This window comes from Canis lupus, chromosome 17, assembly GCF_003254725.2.
Source record: "Canis lupus dingo isolate Sandy chromosome 17, ASM325472v2, whole genome shotgun sequence".
Taxonomy (NCBI): Eukaryota; Metazoa; Chordata; class Mammalia; order Carnivora; family Canidae; genus Canis; species Canis lupus.
In genome coordinates, this window is record NC_064259.1 from 50,800,365 (window position 1) to 50,819,179 (window position 18,815).

The 18,815-nt window shown below is 51.1% G+C and overlaps 2 long non-coding RNA genes across 2 annotated transcripts; one reads left to right on the top strand and one right to left on the bottom strand.

Moving 5' to 3' along the window:
* Positions 1 to 3,569: 3,569 nt before the first annotated feature.
* Positions 3,570 to 5,236, bottom strand: LOC112664198 (uncharacterized). The gene is made up of 2 exons (XR_003139570.2): positions 5,040 to 5,236; positions 3,570 to 3,922 (listed from the first exon to the last, which is right to left on the bottom strand). It is a non-coding gene; the product is annotated as an uncharacterized LOC112664198 (long non-coding RNA).
* A 3,969-nt stretch (positions 5,237 to 9,205) lies between these two features.
* LOC118351259 (uncharacterized) lies at positions 9,206 to 17,313 on the top strand. The gene is made up of 3 exons (XR_004806436.2): positions 9,206 to 9,523; positions 12,775 to 12,839; positions 16,619 to 17,313. It is a non-coding gene; the product is annotated as an uncharacterized LOC118351259 (long non-coding RNA).
* Positions 17,314 to 18,815: the final 1,502 nt, after the last annotated feature.

Consider the following 18,815-nt stretch of genomic DNA (forward strand, 5'->3'; position numbering starts at 1 on the left):
GCCAGGGTAGGGAGAAGCGGGCACATTTGCCTGGAGGAGGGTAGGGGGACGGGATGGGGGGAGGATGAGAGATCCCGTTGAGGGTCATAAGGTGATGTGGAGAGCAGGGCTTTGAAAGACTGATGTGTTCGGTCAGAGATGCAACCAGATGTCATTCCCACCAAGCCCTGACGCTGTGTGGTTTGTGGGGTTTCTCCAGAAATGTCTATGCTCTTTCCCTGTACCTTTGAGATCGAAACACACAGTTTTGGGGTGGCCAGTAGCCAAGGTTAGGTTCAGTAAAGCTGGAGGAGTTGGGATTAGAGTAAGTCTGAGGACAGGTTCAGCAGTGAGTCTGTGGCCAGGGGTAAAGTTCAGTCTGAGGCCAGGTTTAGTTAGGGTTCAGTGTGCGATCAGGGTTAGGGTTTGTCTGCAGATGCTGGCTTCTGATTGGATCCCATGTCCTTTTGTGTCAATGAATGTTGCTTAAGTGCACGGATGAACTGCAAATTTTGGCTGGCTATTCTTCTCAAAGCCCTTCAGCCTCTGCCTTTCTTTCTCTCCCTTCTCTTGGCTTCCCATCTCCCTCTCACCACATACACATACAGGCATCTCTCCCAGACCTCTCTAGGCCCAGCTGTCCCTAAGTCCCAATCTAGTGCCACACCCTGTTCTCACTGACTGGGTTCCAAGCCCCTGGCAGTGGGTGCCTGGCCTGTGTTGTGAGGAAGGGGCTGCCTGGTGGGAGGTGTGGTTGGGGGGCTCTTCATCCCTGTGCCCACCTCTCTCTCCAACCCAGCTGGAGTTGGGATGGCTGCCTTCCTTACTCAGTGCCCGGGAATCTTGTCCTATACAATGTCTGGGTGCTTTCGAGGCAGGTTACTGAAACTTTAATCCTGGCTTTCCTTTTATTCCTGACCCCCCCAATAGCCACGGTCTCAGCCACTCCCTTTCCTTGTCCCCGGCAGACACACCCGAGTCAGGCCTTGGAGCAGGACTCCCCATCCAGCCCACAGCCTGCTGGGTGTGGAAGCTGTCCCTTGACTGGGTCGGGTGGGGTGGAGGTGTGATGGGGGGGCACGAGACAGGGCACTGTCTCCTTGTCCCACTGCCACCCTCCTGGGGGCACGCCTCCCCGGCTGCTGGGACTCGGCTGCCTTCCAGCTTGGCTCCCTTCCTGGACCTGGGCTTCGTGCTCCAACATGCAGGAGTTTCAGGAGAGGCTTTGGGGATGCAGAGCCCAGCCTGGCACTGAGGCAGCCAGGGAGGGAGGGGCTGAGCTCCTGCTGCCCTTCTGACCCCCTCTCCCTCCTGTCTCCTTCGTTTGTTCTCTCTGGGTCCTCACCCCACCCCAGTCTCTGCCTCTTCCCGTCCCTGCTTGAGCCTCTCCTTACACCCTGCCCCTTGTTGCCATGAGTCCCTGTCACTGTCCTGCTCCCGCGCCCTATTCTGGCCTCCCTGACTGGTTTCCATCTGCCTTCTTATTCCCTTCTGTCTGCATCTTTTGCTCGCAGGCTTCTCTTGCCATCATCACAGGTTGGAAGGGCAGGTCTCATCCCCCAATTACAGTATGGCAGTAGAGCCATACAACAAATATCTGTTGGTGGTGATAATAATTTGCGGTGGGGGGGACCCTTCCCTCAACCCCCCCCCCCCCAATGATCCCTGTTAGGACACCTCATTGGTGAGTCACTTCTTGGAGCAGAGGCCATTCAAAACCACAAGACGCTCTCTGAGCTCCTAGCAGACAGGTGCCAGCACTGTGCAGTGGGCTGGAATGTATGAGGGAGACCAGTCTCCAGCCTCCAAGAGTTTACTATGGTGGGAGGGGGGCGGGTGTGGTGAGAATACAAATGCTAAAAAGAAGAACACTGTCAGATGACAGTAATCATTCAAGGCAATACCTGGAAGCCCTCGTGGAATGTGCAACCTAAACTCCCCTCTGGTTCTGAGGACTCATCGGTTGTGGTGGGCTGGGGGAGCTTGCAAATCCATATGGAGTCTATAGGGGGAGAAGCAGCTGCTGAGAGCTGGGTGGGATTTGTGGAGGAGGGAATTGCACGCCGGGTGCGTGGCAGTCTGGCCAGGCTGGGGTTGGGGGGGCAGGGGGAGCAACTGTGTAGAGGTGGGGACGTGCTTGGTGCCAGGGTCTTGGGAGGGTAGCTTGCTGGGATCTCTGTGATGGTGTTGGTGGACAAATGGGAAAAGGTTGAGAGACCACTTGAGTGCAGAGAATGGCCTTGGACTTGACCTTTTGCGCAGTAGGGAGTGAAGGTAGCTTCTGGAGCACAGGGATGATGGGCCTCAAACTCCGTGTCAGGAAGCGACTCCAGTCTGTAACACATACTGCTTCCTCCGATAATAACAAGCACCAGAGCGTGATGATCCCAAGACCAGGAAATGGTGCCAGTCCTTGAAGACCACCCTGTCCCCCACTGAGGACCAAACTCCAGCCTGTAGCATCTGTCTACAGTGTGAGGCCTGCAGGGATGCCGGCCATTGGGCTTGTGCCCTGGCAGGTTAGAGAAAGGGCTTGTGATGACTACATCACCCTGTGCTTAAACCCTTTCATGGTTTCCCCTGTACCTGGGCTGAACTTAAAGCTGCAATGAGGCCTGAAGGCCCTGCATGGTGTGGAGTCTGTGTCCTCTTACGTCTCCCTACAGCATACTTCAGCCACCTCCCTGCACACTTTCTCTCAGCCTACTCTTCCCCACTCGGGGGCTTCCCTGCCCACTGCGGGCGGGGTTTGGTCCTGCCCCGCATCACATTCACGGAGCCCTGGCTCCTCAGGAGGCAACTTCGGGTGGGGTGCTTTGCTGCTAATTGACTCCTGTGAAGTACTTGGAAGCATAAAGGATGACACCAGTGAGGAATGTAGCTGCTAATCCCAGTGTCTCTTGAGTCAGAGGAGGAACTGGGGAGGGAACAGCCCCGAGAAGTTCCCAGATGGTCTCCTCCACATCTCTGGGAGATCTACCCTTTCAGGGTCTGCACCCCCTGGGACAGCCCCCAGGAGACTCCCTTTCCAGGAAGCAACCCTGAGCAAATCACCAGTCCCGGGTGTTTCTGTCCCTCGGGACAAGGTAGAGGGAGGAGCCAGGGGAGGGTCAGGAGATTAGGTCTGAAAAAGTCTCTTGTACCTGAACAAGCAACAGGGACCTGAAAGCCTACTTCAAAGCAGCTAAAACAAGAGGGTTGGTTTGTCTTCACACATAGCAAGGGGTTCTGACATGGGGGGTGATCCAGGGCTGACTGACATAGCAGTTGTAGCATCTCCTTTAGGGTGGTAAATGTTAAAATGGCATGTGATTAAAAGGCAAGGAGGCTCTCTCTTCTTTCATTAGTTAGAAAACATTTTCTTATGGCCCCCTGGTCCCACTGACCAAGATTGGATGGCACGCTCAGGCCAGGAGGGTGAGACCCTGTCATCAGTTTGCATGGCTGGCTCTCAGAGGGTAACCATGGGCATGCTTGATTGTCCTGGCCATGCCATGCTGTGACGACCACCGGTGGGCAGCTGGAGGTGTCCTCCAATACTTGGGGTGGTTGCATCTTCCATGACCTTTGGATGTCATGCCAGCCATTCATGGGGGCAAAAAGCCTGCTTTTTATTATCCAAGCCTAGGACCTAATTCCATTGTATAGAAATGTTCTTGCCCAAGACTTAGCAGAATTAAGTCACTAAATTATCAATTGATGGATAATTCTCTGTGGTTGAGAGCCACCCACCACTCCTAGGCAGCATGGTTTCATGGGGCATGAGCAACTGGATCTTTCTGCATTTGCTGCTGTCACAGTGCCTTGTCTGGGGTGGTCCTCCTTGACCACATAACATATTGAAACACAATTATCTTCTTAGAAATTGCTTTCTTCGTATTCCTCCTTTCTGGGAAGCATGGCATTGTATTAATCTTTGAAACTGTATCATCTACGGATTTCACTTCAGGATAGAAAAGAGAGTAGATTAAAAGGTTTGCTATCAAAAGAGGATGTTGGGTTTGAAAGGGTTGTGAGCCTCTGGCTTAGGCCAATAGAGTTCACCCCTGGGGTTGAGAGCAGCTGGGATGATGAGCTTCAAGACAGAATTGGGGGTTTCCAGCAACAGAGGACTAGGGGGAGTGGAGTGTCACCTGGGAAGCCATTGATGCATCCTGTGTAGAGTGTGGGGGGGGCTCCATTTGCTCATCTGTGCAATGGGTTGGGTATCTCAGCTCTAGTTACCTCACCCCCTATGAGACGAACTCAGGGAGCAGTGAGAGCCCCCCTGAAGGGTGTAGGGTGCTGCTGTGCCCTGGGGCCCTGAATACCTTAGCTATTTTTATTGATCCCTGTTCTTGCCCTCACAAGCCCCAGTCCTCATAATAGTTTAGCCCCAGAGGCATTAAGGCCACCAACACCAACTAGAAACATGGTGATCTGTGCATCTATAACTCCACCACAGTGTGGTGTTTCTTAGCATGCTGTTGGGCTGCCCCTTCTGGGTAAGATGCCTGCTGATGGGCCTGTGTTCAATAGAAAGAAACGGATGGAGATGGTGGCATTCCAGGTATCCAGATAAGTGGAGACAGTGCAAATGCGGTCCACCGTTCTCCAAGGACTGGCCTCCATCTCCTGGAATTCCCTTCTTGGCACCTCGGACACTGGCTTTAAGCTTCTTCCAGTGGGGGAGTGGGTCTAGGGGCAGTGGGGAGGGCTTTGGTGGTGCCTTAGCTTGCTGGAGTAGTGGCGGGGAGTGGGGCTAGTCTTGGTCTTGCTTTTAATTTATCCAGTGGTTAAGAGTGAGGCTGACTGCCTGGGTTTAAAACAGTGTCTGGATTTAAATGACAGAGCCACACGTTTCACCACTCTGCCTCAGTTTCCTTCTTTATAAACAGCATTAGATTAGAAGAAACAAAGTATATGAAGCTTTAGAACTGTGGCTGGCACAATAGGATTTAGCCATTGGCTGACTCTTAGTTACTGACACATGAGGTCCTGAGGCTAAGGGCAGCAGGCTGATAGGGTACCCCCATCCTTTGCTGGGCCCAGAAGCTGTAGTACCAGGAATCATGACTCACACTCTGGGAGAGCCGCCTCAGAACCTCTGCTTCTCCTCCCAGTCCTGGAGTGGCTGGGCTTGTGAAATGACCTCAACTGGGAGGAATGAGGGGCACGGAGTCTATAAGGCTGGGTGTAGATCCCTGCCTACCCTTGGGGCCCTCCCAGCCATACCTGGTACCTGCTCCCTCGCAGGTGACCAATAGGCAGCAGGATTCCGAGGGTTCCCACAGTTACTCACTGTGACCTCAGACCCAGCACACAGGACCCCTAAGCTCCTCCCTTCTGCTGCCTGCTGCTTACAGACTGTTCTCGAGCCTCAGATGCACCTTTGACCCTGACCTCTAGCTGAGACCTCAAGGTGGCTTCTGACTGTGGCTCTGCCATTTGACTGAATTCTGGGCTCAGACAGTCGCTGTTCTGGTCCCTGGCTGAGCTCTAGCCCTGATTGTAGACTGACCCATCTCTCAGACATGCAAGGCACTCAGGGGGCCTCTGGGATGGAGTTCCTGTCTCTGAACCCTTTGTCCTCTCTTCTAACCCCTGGGCATCTGAATGAGAGTGCCTGCCTGCCTCCCCCTTGCATCCTGGACGGGATCACAAGGAGAGGGGGCCTCAGCCTGGGAAGAGAAGATGCTGGCTTTGTCTCTTCAGTCTATTTTGCAGCGATGCCCACTGAAGAGGATCCTTCCTCCTGCTTCCTCTGACTACAGCTCCCAGATAGAAGAGACCGCCACCCTCCATTGGTCCAGAGTGCTCCCTAAGAGCAATGACCGAGCTCCCTAGTTGGGCCAGGCTTATTAAGGATAGAACTGTGTTTCTTCCATCAGATTAGGGCATCCCCAAGAGCCTGATTTGTTGTTGTCGTTTTTTAAAGATTTTATTTATGAGAGACATACACAGAGAGAGAGAGATGGGGGAGGGAGGGTGGTGGCTGAGACACACACAGGAGGAGCAGACTTCATGCAGGGAGCCTGATGTGGGACTTGATCCCAGGACTCCAGGATCATGCCCTGGGCCAAAGGCAGGCGCTAAACCACTGAGCCACACAGGGATCCCCAGGAGCCTGATTTGTGTCTCAGTCATCCAAGGAACGCGTCCAAGGAGGGGATAGGAATAGCTGGGGTACTGGAGTTGTCAAGCTTGCAATCAAGTCTTGGTACCACCATGATTAGCTGTGCGTTCTTGGGCTCAGCTTCCTCAGCTGTGATGTGGGGCGGTGATGTCACTTAGCTGGTGGGGCCATGAGGATTAGACGAGAGGGGCCTTGGGAAGCACCAGGTGAAGGTCCTGGCACTGTGACTGCTCCATGGATGTCAGACATCACTGATATTGTAACTCTACCATTTCAGTGTTCTGCAAGGGCAGGGACACGCAGTGAGGCTAAGATTCCCCCTCCTTCTTCCACCATCACCCCTACCCCAACACACACATACCAGGTCTTTCTCATGGGGTAGAGATCAGATGGCGGTGTCTAAGCTGGCCTCCCCTGCCACCCTCACTTCTTATAGCTCCTTGGGGGCTCTGGGCCTTTAGGGCCTGGTCCAGCCTCTCCATGAGCTCCTCTCTGCATTCCCCCCTAAGAAGGCCTCTCCTTCCTAGCCTCACTTCCCTAGAGCTACCATTCTTTGTGGGTTGCCTGACCCAGCCTATTTCCTCCAGGAAGGCTCCTAGGTTGAAATCTGCCAGGGTCTGGCTCTCTAAACCTAGGTCACAAAAGCCAGGTTGTTCCTCCTCTGTTGATGGTCTTGCCATGATCCCAAGCTGCCTGGCTCTCTGGAGCTAGTGAGGATCCAAGGCCCAAACTGCCCCTCCCACCATGGATTTTCTAAGGTAAAGCTGGGATAAGGGTGGGGTGAGTCCCCTGAGTCAGAGCCACCATGCTGGGGACCTATCCATGGTACTCGTGACCCAAACAGATACCCAAACTGCTCTCAGGAGGGTTTGGCTTCTTTTCCTCTCTTTTCAATTAAGTAAATCAATTAAGTCATTTTGAATGACTCCAGTTGGCCACCTGAGGCTTTCTCCTTAGTGAGGCCTGATTCATTAAGACAACAAGACAGGTGCCAAGGTCAGCGATGACTTCATGAGCCAGGGGCACACTTCCTATAGATGGGTTGAGGGGTCTTACCCACAGACCATTTCTCAGGGGAGAGAGAAGAGCAAGGCAAGCATCCTCATGCGTGACCTAGACTAACCTCTGGGGGAGAGACCAAGAAAACGAGGACAAGATGCTCCATGGCGTCGCTTGGCCAAAGCAGGGTGTGAACCCAGGCTGCCCCAGAGATTGGGGCATCCACTTTTTCATCAGCCACGAGCATTCTTCAAGGGTCTCCTGGATGCCAGGTTTTGGAGAAGGATGAAAGAAGATGGTTCTATGACTCCTGGAGACTTTTTAAATCTTGGCTATTGGGGATATGATTGTGTCAGTTTCTATGTTTGACATATTTGTGTCTTTCTCCTCTGGAATTTTTATTCGTTGTTTTTATTTCTTTGCAGCATTATGTGCATGTATCTCATTGTAAGCAACCTCATGTCCCCTCTGGAAGTAAGAGTATAAATGAAAAATCAACTGGTTGTCAATAGCCACTCACAGACCTTTAGAGGGGATTCATGTGAACACCTGTGTCTTTCCCCTTGGTTGGATGTCCTCTCAAGCTACAGGGTGTGGAAAAAGGGAATTTTCTGGGCCCTGAAGACCTGGAAACAAGTGCCCACTGTAGCTTCTGGTTGGGGTGAGAAGCAGCAGGCCTTGGCCCAAACTGTGGCTCTCTGTGGAAGGAGAGTGGTTTAGGTTTAGGCCACAAGCCTGACTTTTGACCCTAGCTCCACATTTCTCCAGGTAGTGGGATCTGGTCAGATTCTCTTGCCTCAGTGGACCTCTGGATATGGTGAGGGGTATGATGGGTTTGATGAGGGCCCCAACCTTGGCTTTTACTGGGCTTCTGCAAGTCTCCCCTGAGTGGATTTTAACAATTTTTCTGATCAGGGCTAATTTGCACACTGCTCTTGCTGCTCAAAGAAAACTAGGAGGGTTTGCTTAGACTCCAAGCCTAGAAAAGCCCTCTGTTCCTAGCTCCTAGAAGGGGAATCTATCTGTTATGGGAACAGCTTCTCCTTGGCCCCAGAGAGACCACTCACCCCTTGAGGCCTGGTACCCTCACCCTCTCGCCACTGCTTTCCCCACTGGTCCCGGTCCCTCCATGTCACAGTCCCAGTATCTCAGGGTGACCCAGCACTTGCATCAGAGCTGCCTGACTCCTTTGGAGAGGAGCCTGGTTCTAGACTCTGCCCTCCCTAGACTCTGAGCAAGAAGAGCCTGTTGACTGTGCTGAGAGGAGCTTCTAAGAGCATCTCCTAGTCTGGAAATGGGCCGTGGGCCCCGACTCACCTGGCTCCCAGTGATGCTGTGTAAATGGCATCATGTGCACAGTGGACACTTATTGAGCATATGGCATGCCTACTCCCCAACCTCCCCACCACCCGTGTTGGAGCGAACCCTTTATTTGATCCATACAACAGCCCCACAAGTCAAGTACCATTATTAGCTTAATTTTATACATTTGGAAACTGAGGCATAAACAGTTTGTATCACACAATTAGGAAATGGTGGATTACCAAGGTTCTCTTAACCATTACAATCTATAGACTGATTCATTCATCCATCCATCCATTCTAGAACTTCTGATTATGTACCATGTGTCAGATCCATGAGTTAGTGAAACAGACAAGAAGCCCTGCCCATCTGGAACTGACATTTCAGAAGGAGGAGAAAGACAATAACCAGGACACACAGTAGACATGTGAATTATCTAGGACGTTAGAAGCTGGTAAGTGGGGCAACCCGGGTGGCTCAGCAGTTTAGCGCCGCCTCCTGGAGACCTGGGATCGAGTCCCACGTCGGGCTCCCTGCATGGAGCCTGCTTCTCCCTCTGCCCGTGTCTCTGCCTCTCTCTCTCTCTCTCTCTGTGTCTCTCATGAATCAATAAATAAAATCTTAAAAAAAAAAAAAGAAGCTAGTAAGTGTTATGGAGAACGATAAGAATAAAGTGGACTGCGGATGTTGGGGAGGGGGTGCTGCAATTTCAGTGGGATGGCCAAGACTCAAAGGGAGTGAGGGTGGGAGGAGAGGTGTGGTGAGAAATAGTGGGATTCTGGATCAATTTTAAAGGCAGAGCCAAAGGATTTGCCGCTGGACTGGATGTGGGGTGGCAGAGAACTAGAGAGTCCAAATTTGTGGCCTGAACAACTGGAAGGATGAGTTACCATTTAGTGAGCTACAGGGTGGAGAAGGTTCTTTTCTGGTTTGGGGGATGATCAGAGTACAGTCTTGGGCGTGTTGGGTTTGAGCTGCTTATCGTGCATCCCCAGCAGAGCAGTGGAGCCAGCAAGGTCTGGCGTACAGGGAGAGGTCCAGGCTGAGGACTTGGCTCCAGTTGTCCCACAGTCATGGCAGAACAGGAGCATGGGGATTGCCAAGGAAACAGGTCCGGCCATGCAGCAGGTGAGTGGCAGGGCCGGGATTCACACCTGTCTATTCCCCAGGACAGGGACTCCTGCGTTCTGCATCCACTGCCTCTCAGAGACAGCCAGGGCAGGAAGGGGCTAGGGCTGCCTGGGTCCACCATGCCCCCTAACAGAGAGGGAACTGAGGCCTGTGTGACTTGCCTGGGCCGGCGAGGACAAGCGGCAGAGCTAGAACCGAGGCCTCCCTGACGCAGGGTTCGGAGATTTGTGCATGACAAGATAGTACTGGTGGAAGTGCCCCGACAGGCCTGGAATGTGGGAGGGAGTATGGCAATGATTATTATTATGCCCCATTGGCTAGCCAGGGGCACATTTCGGCAGGATTGCCCTCTCACCCAGTGAGCTCTGGGCACTGGCTCACGTTCTTCCTGCTGGGAGAGGCCCAGGCCCCTGGGTGGGGGCCCTACACTCAGTCCCTGCCTCCCTGATTCATTCCAGCTCTCCTGGGGGCCTGAGTCACTTTCTTTCCAGAGGAGAGCTGCTTGTTTGGCAAATCCCTGGATCCAGCGGGGAAGAATGGGAACTCAAGCCCAGGGTTGGTCCTGTGTATAGGTGAGGCGGGCAGCCACCCACTCCTGCCCCAGATCCCTGCCCCAGCCTGGAATTTGCTCACTTGTCACCTATTCAGCCAGCAGTTCCTGAGTAACCATCTCCATCCAGGGGCTCAGCCTTGTGCAGGTTACAAACTGCTTTCAGATAGTCCTATTTTACAGATGAGAAGACTGAGGTTCAAGAGTACCCAACTAGTTAGTTCATAGGAAAGCCAGTGCAGAGATACAGCCTGTCCGACTCCAGGAGCTCTTCCATTTATTGTCACTCCTGGCCCTAAGCCTGGCTGCCATTCCCTAACTCTTGGCCTCGATTCTCTGATCTAGGGAAGCAAGATGTGACCTTGGGGGAAATGACTCGATTCGCCGGATACTTTAGGCAAAGGGAGAAGGAGGAGACAGGGGCCCTGAAGGAATAGCCTCATGGATGGCTGTGTCACAGGGGCTGGCCAGGGGCTGTGGGAGAAGTCTTGGTGGGCAGGTGCTTAACAGCAGTCCATGAAAGCCATCAGAAGACTATCAGAGAAGAAACAAACTGGGTAGAAGGCACTCTGGGCAAGGAAATAGCCAGTGGAATGGAATGAATTTGTATTCAAGGGCCAGATCATAGGGTGTGTGTATAGGGGAGGGGAGGGTCAGATTACAGAAGTTTCTGAATGTCTGTGGAATGTTCTGGGCAGTACTGGTGAGGGGCTGAGGCGCCTCTTCCCCCAGGAAGCCGTCCTGTGCTAATTTCACTGGTTCCTCAGCCCCAGCCGGCTCTCCTTCTTTCCCTGGCATAGCCTGTACTTCAGAAGAAAAACACGAGACTTCCTGGGTCGTGCCCTCTTTCCCAGGAAGCAGGGCATGGGGCAGCTCACAGGATGTCTACAACTACATCCGATAGAGATTGGGGGATGGCAGGAAGCCAAAGACTTTCCCAAGAAGGATCAAGCTCAGAAGGCTGGCCACCTCACAGACAGGTACAATGAGTTTTACTGGAGGTATATCCAGAAGTCTCCTCTCCAGGTAGCCCCAGCTAAATGTTATGCTGCCTGGATTTGAGCATGAGCAATGGAGACTCACCCTTTTGGACTAAGGCACATCCCCTTATTATAGGCCCATTTCCTTGGGAAGGGTGTCACTGTTCCCATTGCCATGAATGCCGTAATCTAACACTTTCTTCCCCAGGTGGGTGATGGGGTGGGATAGGGGGAGCAAAGAAAAGGAGAGCAGACTGAGAACCCCATGGGAAGTTTGGGTACCAGAAGCACCTCAGGCCACTTCACACCTGTGCCGTGGGAGGACGAGGTCCATTTGGAGGCTTCAGGATAGCCCTTCTCCATGTTCACCAGTGCCCCAACAGTTAGGTCAACACTTCTTGCCCTGTTTCAGTGAGACTCTTGGTGAGTCTCTGGCTTCTTTGAATAGGGGGCTGTAGGGGATGATTTAGGGGGACCCTGAAGGGAGGCAGTCTGGAGTCCAGTTCCCCGTAGCAGGCAGAACCTAATTCAGGGAAAGCAAACCTGGGTACCTGTCACAAACCAGTCCATAGAGAGCACAAAAGATTCAAGTGGGAAAATGGTGCCATCTAACTTAGGCGTCTACATGTGACCCCATCTATAAATGACCAAATGCCTATTAGCTCTTCTCCCACTGAAATAGGCAAAACTAAGAAAAATTTTATGTCCTCAAGCAAAACTAAGAAAATTTTATGCCACCTATCTCATCCATGTATTTCCACGATAAGCATGTGCATGTTGCATGACGTAGTTACATGGCATGCCTCTCACCTGGGACCCAGTCCAAGCGGCGATGACTCGAAATCCTGCAACCAAATAATGCACGGTGCATGTAGCACTTTTATTGGGAAGGAGGGATTTGTTTTATTATATATGGTTCAAAGGCTTTGACATGACCCTCTTAACAGGTCCAGTTTCAAAAAAGGAGGACTGAGAACTGGAAAAATGTGGCTAGTGGATGCCCATGAACCCGAATGCAAATAATGTTTAAATATATTGTGAATCAGGCTTGGTAATGGTATGTGTGTGAGTTAAAGGGTGTGGCTACTAGTGGCCAGTTATAAATCAGGAGAAGATTCTGAAATAAAGACAATTCCAAGTAAATTGAAATATATTACATTTACTGCAACCAATTGATTTCTTATTTCAAACATAAAGAAGCGCATAATTTGTATTAATTGAAAAATCTGTGTCTCCATTTCCACTAAATAAAAGCTGAACACCAAACAATTTTAATGGGTTGTTGGGAAACTAATTATTAGCTTTCTTGGGTTAACTGGGTGCTTTTTTCTCTGCTTGTGAGGATGGCTGGCGGCATAGAGGCTGCTTGTGGGAAAGCCATCATCGGGTGGGAACGACACAGGGCCGAAGTTGTGATATAATAATACACGTGCTTTCTCTAAGTACTTTAAACAATAAGATCTAGCAGAAGGTCTAATCATTATTGCAATTCCAGTGCAGTGATGAGAATTTATGATATTTCAAGGACTCTTCCTAACTGTAATGTGATATGAAAATTATCTGATTTCTATTGGTGAGAGTCACCGGTACTTCAGAGCCCTGCTGTGGTTTGTGGTCTTACATGCATAATTGAAAGAGAATTCAGTTAGGGATTAGTGAAAAGAAAGATGGAATTTTTTTCTTCATCCAATTTTTCAACCTTTGCACTCTTTCCACAGACTCCCAAGAGGTCCAGGGACCTCAGGATAAGGATCTTGGCCTCTGAAACTACACCTTGACCCAGGTACATGGGGTCAATGCCTGGAGAGTGAGACTGGGGGGCTGACATCCCTGCTGCCTCATCCTCAGTGCTGGCATCTTGTCTCTATCTGTGTCCTGCCTCCCGTGGGTTCCCCTGGAGGCCGCTGCTCAGGGCTCCCCACTCTCCCCACATCTGCCTGCCTCCTTGCCCACTCTGGGTTGGGGCCCCCTGGCTGGTCTGCTGCCAAAGCCTTGTGACTGGCCCCTGGTCCTCTCTGCTGGCCTCTCTGTTGGTTTTCCATCTGGCAGCCAAGGGGACAGCAAGATGCAAAGTTCCTCATTCCACCATCTGCTTAAAATCCTTCAATGGCTTCCGAGTGTGCTTAGGATAGGGACAGGAGGCTGACCTCGGCCCCCAGGGCCCAGCTGGCTGCCCACAGAACTCATCTCCCACTGGCCCCTCCTTGGCCCACCTTTGCCACCTTTCACTTCTGGCTCATGCCTCATGCTCATCCGCCCAGCCTCACTGCTAGCTTTTCCTCCTGCTGGGGGACATCAGCTCAGCGCAGCACCTGGCACAGCCCTGAGCTCTCCTTCGGACATGATTTTCTCCAGAAACCTTTCCTGATCTCTGTAGCGCTACCCCTCCACCCTTGGCTGCCCACTTGGGGCTGGTTGATTGTAGTGTGCATTCTACCTCTTACTCTGAGGATGGGTGGAGTCCCCTCAATGCTAACCCTCTGAGGATGGGTGGATTCCCCTCAATGCTAACCCAGTCCCCAGGCGCTGTGAACATCCTGCCATCTGGGAGGACCATGCAGCACAGGGAGAGATCTGGCTTGAGGCTCAGGCTCACTTTAGGAACTCACACAGTGCTGGGAGCACCTGGCCCATAGGCCTGGAGCACAGGGCAGAGACAAGCTGCCCTCCCCCATGAGCCATACCCCATGCTTGTCTGGGCTCTCCCAGCACCATGAAATTCTGGTCTAAAGCCCCTATGCAGTTGCAATTTTACTTGTCTTCAATCTTCCCATCTAGACTGTAAGCTCTAAGAAGGTAGCATGACATCCATGCCCGGCACTCTGTGCTCCTGTAACTCAGGGATGGACGGGATGTGCAGGTTCTCTGGGAAGAGCCCTGCATCCCTGATCCTAGACTGCCCAGCCTCTTCAGAATCTGGGCACCCTCAGCTGGACTTTAGTGGATGTTTCTCCACTCTCCGGCTAAATCATCGCTTACTCGTTTCACAGGAGGGTTGCCGGTGACTCAGACTTGGTGTGGCTGGTCCGGATTCTGAGGGAGCTCCCCAGAGACTGAGTAGGTGCTGGTAGACGTGTGCCAAGTGGAACACACACACAGCCAGGCTTGGAGGCGGAGGGGTGGACAGGATGACCTGATTGATTGAAGGAGGGTGGGCCCTCAGAGGCCAAGTGCCCCAGGTCAGGGTTCAATTTAGGGTTAGGCAGCAGGGCTGAGGCTCAGGGGAAGGTGCTGGGGACTCTGGGGAGTTCCACACCCTGTGATCTGGGCTGGGTGCTCCAGATACCATCCTGGCACACCTCCGGGAGTCTGCTCCCATCTGCTCCTGGGGCCTTATCTCCAACCAGGCCAACGGGTGGAGATCTGGGGAGATGACAATCACACAGGAAGTTCTTAGTGGAAAATCACTTTATCGTGTTGCCTCTTCTTGGGAATGGAAACAGAAGAGGGCCTGAGAGGCACTGGGCCAGAGGGCTGCCACCAAACATCTGGGTCTGTGGAGGGCACTTAGGCCCATCTCAACCTGGAAGTGGTGGGCTTTTTCTCTGCGGGACCCTCACATGGACAATGCTGAGACTGGGCCAACATCACCTGAAGGTCACTCTGAGGCTATGTAGATCTTGGCCTTCCAGAGCCTTGGGAAGCAACTGCAGCCTCCTTCTAGGCCTTTGGGATCCTCCAGGTCACCTCTACTCAGACCGGGCTGCCATGGACCAGCTCCAGTCATGGTCCCCTGAGGTTGTCTACATCCAAATTGAGTGTGAAGGTACCCTTGGCTAGGGTCAGCTTGGGGGCTGAGTGCTCTGGATACTTTTTTATGGGGACAGTTACTGGCCCCTTATGGTCAGGGTGTGCAGGCTGAGGAATGTCCATATCACTTGCTAATTAATTTGCTTAACCTGAAGTGGAAGACATGCCTACATAAACCCAGAGCCTACGCAGGCACGTGCTTTCCCACCCGTGTCCACAAATAAAGACATTCTCTCACATGACCACAGATACAATGAGGCTCCCGTGTATCAATGCACAGAGTCCTTCATGTAGGGTAGAAGGACATGTCCCAGATTGGAACAGTCTCCTCCTGTAAGCTCAACTCCCTGGAAGCTGCCTGACTGTACAGAAAGGTGGACAGTCATGCACATTTCCTTCCAATCTCTTTTATGCACTAAAAACCATACTTGCAGTTAAACTCTTTGTACAATTTTATATCTCATGTCGTGAAAAGCTTTTTGTTAACATATTTTAAATCAATACATAATATACTGTCATATGGGCAGACCATAATTTCTTAAATCAATCCCTATTATTGAACATGTAAGTCATTTTCAGTTTTTCACAAGATTGTTTATAAGTCTTTATCCACTCCTTAGGCTGAGTTCCCAGGAGTCACAATACTGTCAAAGGGTAAAACCCCCTTCCCTCCCTGCCCCATTGTTGTTGAGATATAATTGTAAAAAGATGTCTTTTTAAAAAGGCCTTTGATTCATATTGCCAAATTCACTGAAATGACCGATTTACACGCCCACTGGTAGTTCCTTTGCCAAACCTAGATAATCTTATTTTAAAAACTGTTTATAAATTTAATGTGGAGTATTATTTTTTGTCATTCTTTTGATTTGCATTTGTGGATAATTAATGATTACAACATTTCTACATGGCTGTTGGCCATTTATATTTCACTTTTTTTCTATTTTTCCTTTTACCATTTATCTATTTTGTTCCTAGTTCTTTTTATCATATCAATTTATTTTATTTTATTTTTTAAAAGATTTTATTTATTTATTCATGAGAGACAGAGAGAGACAGAGACACAGGCAGAGGGAGAAGCAGGCTCTACACACAGAGCCTGACATGGGACTCGATCCCGGGACTCCAGGATCACACCCAGGGCTGAAGGTGGTGCTAAACCACTGAGCCACTGGGGCTGCCCTATCATATCAATTTCTAAGAACTCTTTGTATAATAAGGACATTAGCTCTCTCTTTACTGGCCAAATTTGTTTCAAATATTGTTTCTACATTTCCTACTTGACTTTACAGTCTGTTTAATTTTTTTTGACATACAGAAAACTTACATTCTAAGCATTCAAATTAAAATTTTTTTCCTCCAGAACCACTCCAGTCACTTTTATGTTAAGAATGCTCTTGCCTGCTCTAGATGTTGAATATCACTCGTCTGTGTGAGTGTGTATTTGTGTGTGGCTTCGTCTTGTAATCATCTTGGAAACAAGGAAGAGAAGACATTATCCCTGCCCTCAAGGAGCTTGTAGGGAACAGAGCAGAAGGAGTACAGTACCTATGTTATCACTGCTCTCATTGTGTGCCAGAGATAAGATATGCAGATAGGGGTTCAGTGAAAGGAGAAGGGAACTATATGAAGGAGATAGAAATTTAATGGATGCTCAAGGTTGCACTGGGCTGGGAGAGGCTTTATTTATTCATCAAACATATACCTAGGCTCATCATGTGTCAGACATTGTTCTAGAGCTTCATAAATATTAACTGATTCAGTCCTCATAATAACTTACCAAATTATCATGCTGTTATTATCCCTATTTTATAGATGCAGAAGCCGGGGACCAAAGAGTATAAATAACCTACTCAAGACGGTACGCAGAAGGGCCAGGATTTGAACTCAAGAAGTCTGGTTGGGCTGGGAGGAAGCAGGGATGCTTATGGTTAAGGGACTTGACTGTTCAAAGAAAGGATTTAGATCAGCAGTTGGCAAACTTTTCCCGTGAGGATCCCACAGTAAATTATTTTCAACTTTGCAGGCCAAGAGGACAAATGGAAGAAATCATAGGCACTTAAAATAACAAAAGAAAAAAACAAATTTGCACCAATTTTTTTTTTTTAGATTTTTTTTAAAATTTTTATTTATTTATGATAGTCACAGAGAGAGAGAGAGAGGCAGAGACACAGGCAGAGGGAGAAGCAGGCTCCATGCACCGGGAGCCCGACGTGGGATTCGATCCCGGGTCTCCAGGATCGCGCCCTGGGCCAAAGGCAGGCGCTAAACCGCTGCGCCACCCAGGGATCCCTGCACCAATTTTTTAATTGATGAAATTTAAAATGTAATAATGAGTACAATTAAAGACATACTAAGAGGTCAATAATGGGGGAAATGGAAATTTTTTGAGGACTATAACATTTTGTTCAATTGGGGTTTAAAGTTAGTGGTCTCCCTATGGTCTGACTAATAGCAAGTGTTCACCTGTGAAAACCATTCTCCGTCTGTGGGGCCTTAGGGATGCAGATGGCGGGTTGGATTTGGCTTACGGCTGAACATGGTCTGCCAGCTGAGGGCAGAGCTGTGCCGAGGAGCTGCGCGCTGTCTGCAGAAGAGGTAAAGAGCTCTAAGGAGGTCCAGGGAGACGTGGGGCAGGTGGTCCACGTCGGGCCCAGGGCAGTGTGGGCTGGGGAGGCAGGGCAGACCTGCCGGGCTCCTGTAAGGTGGGTTCCCGGGGTGGTGATGAGGCTTGAGAAGAGGGAACGGGCCCCACAGATGGGGTGGGCTGTAGGTGTGGGTGGTGGGAGCCACCTGGTCAGGAGTGCCCTCAGCAGCCTCCTTTCTCTGACAGCTCAGGGGCAGCTCCCTAGGAGCTCTTGGCTAGGGGTCTAGACACTAAAGAAGGAGAGGACATCGCTCCTGCCACAGTTCGCCAGAGCCTTACTGCTACTGGGCTTCAGGAAGACCCCAGTGGCCAAAAAGGGCCTCGCATTTGCTGGGCACAGGGGCAGTGATCCCACCAGCAAGTGGTCCTCTTTTGGGCTTACACACTGCCCCTTCAGACTCCTTTTATGAGGTGGCAGGGATTCCAGGCCTTCCTTTTCAGGGTGAAATAACCCCAGGTGTGTGGGGGATGGGGACAATATTGCTGAAAGTGGGGGAAGGAACCCAGACAAGGAACACAAAGCAGTCTGAGAAAATGTCACCACCATGGTCATGGGTTCTGCCCAGGCTGATCACACTATTGGGAAAGGCTCTCTGATTTCTCTCCCTGATACGGCCGTGTGGAGCACAAACCCGTCCCCTCTCCTGCCCCTGCCCCGTGTGGGGGCGGAAGGTGGCCACTTACTGCGGCTGGGCTCTGTAATTAAGTCTGTAGCAATGGGCGGGGGATTGGTGGATCTTGTCCCAAAGCTGTTCTTGCTGTCAGTGGGCTTAAACACAGGCAGGTGGCTTACGAAATGCTCCTGAGAAATCGTCCTGGGTGAGCCCAAGGAGCGACATACACAAATGAGCCTGAGGGACAAACGCAGGGCACCTCTGCCATGGGTGGGGTCACCCCTCCTGTCCACAGGTCCAGAGGGGCTGAGGAGAGCAGGGCTGGAAGGCTGAGGGTCAGGCCAGGCAGCGGGGATCCCCAGCCATAGTGGTCAGCGCTGGGCTGAGTGTCACTCCCCACTCATAGACCCTTCCCTTAACCCTGACCTCAGTGACCCTGTTCTAGCCCCAGACTAACCATCAACCCTGGCCTCAGACACAGCTTTAACCTTCTCCCCCAGGCTCCTCTTTGACCCTATCCATCTTACAAAAGCAAGTTCTTTGTTCCAAGAAAGATCGGGTACAGCAGGGTGGGCAGCTCCACGTGGGTTCAGAGGAATCCAGCTGACACCGCAAGTCTTAATGCTTGCAGGGTGGGCCAGGAAGGTCCGCTGAACTGAGAAACAGGACTAGTTTTCCACCTTGGCCCCCACTCAGCAGGATGACTGCGGGCAACTCTCTTGACCAAAGTGAGGTTTGGGTGCTCGGAGAG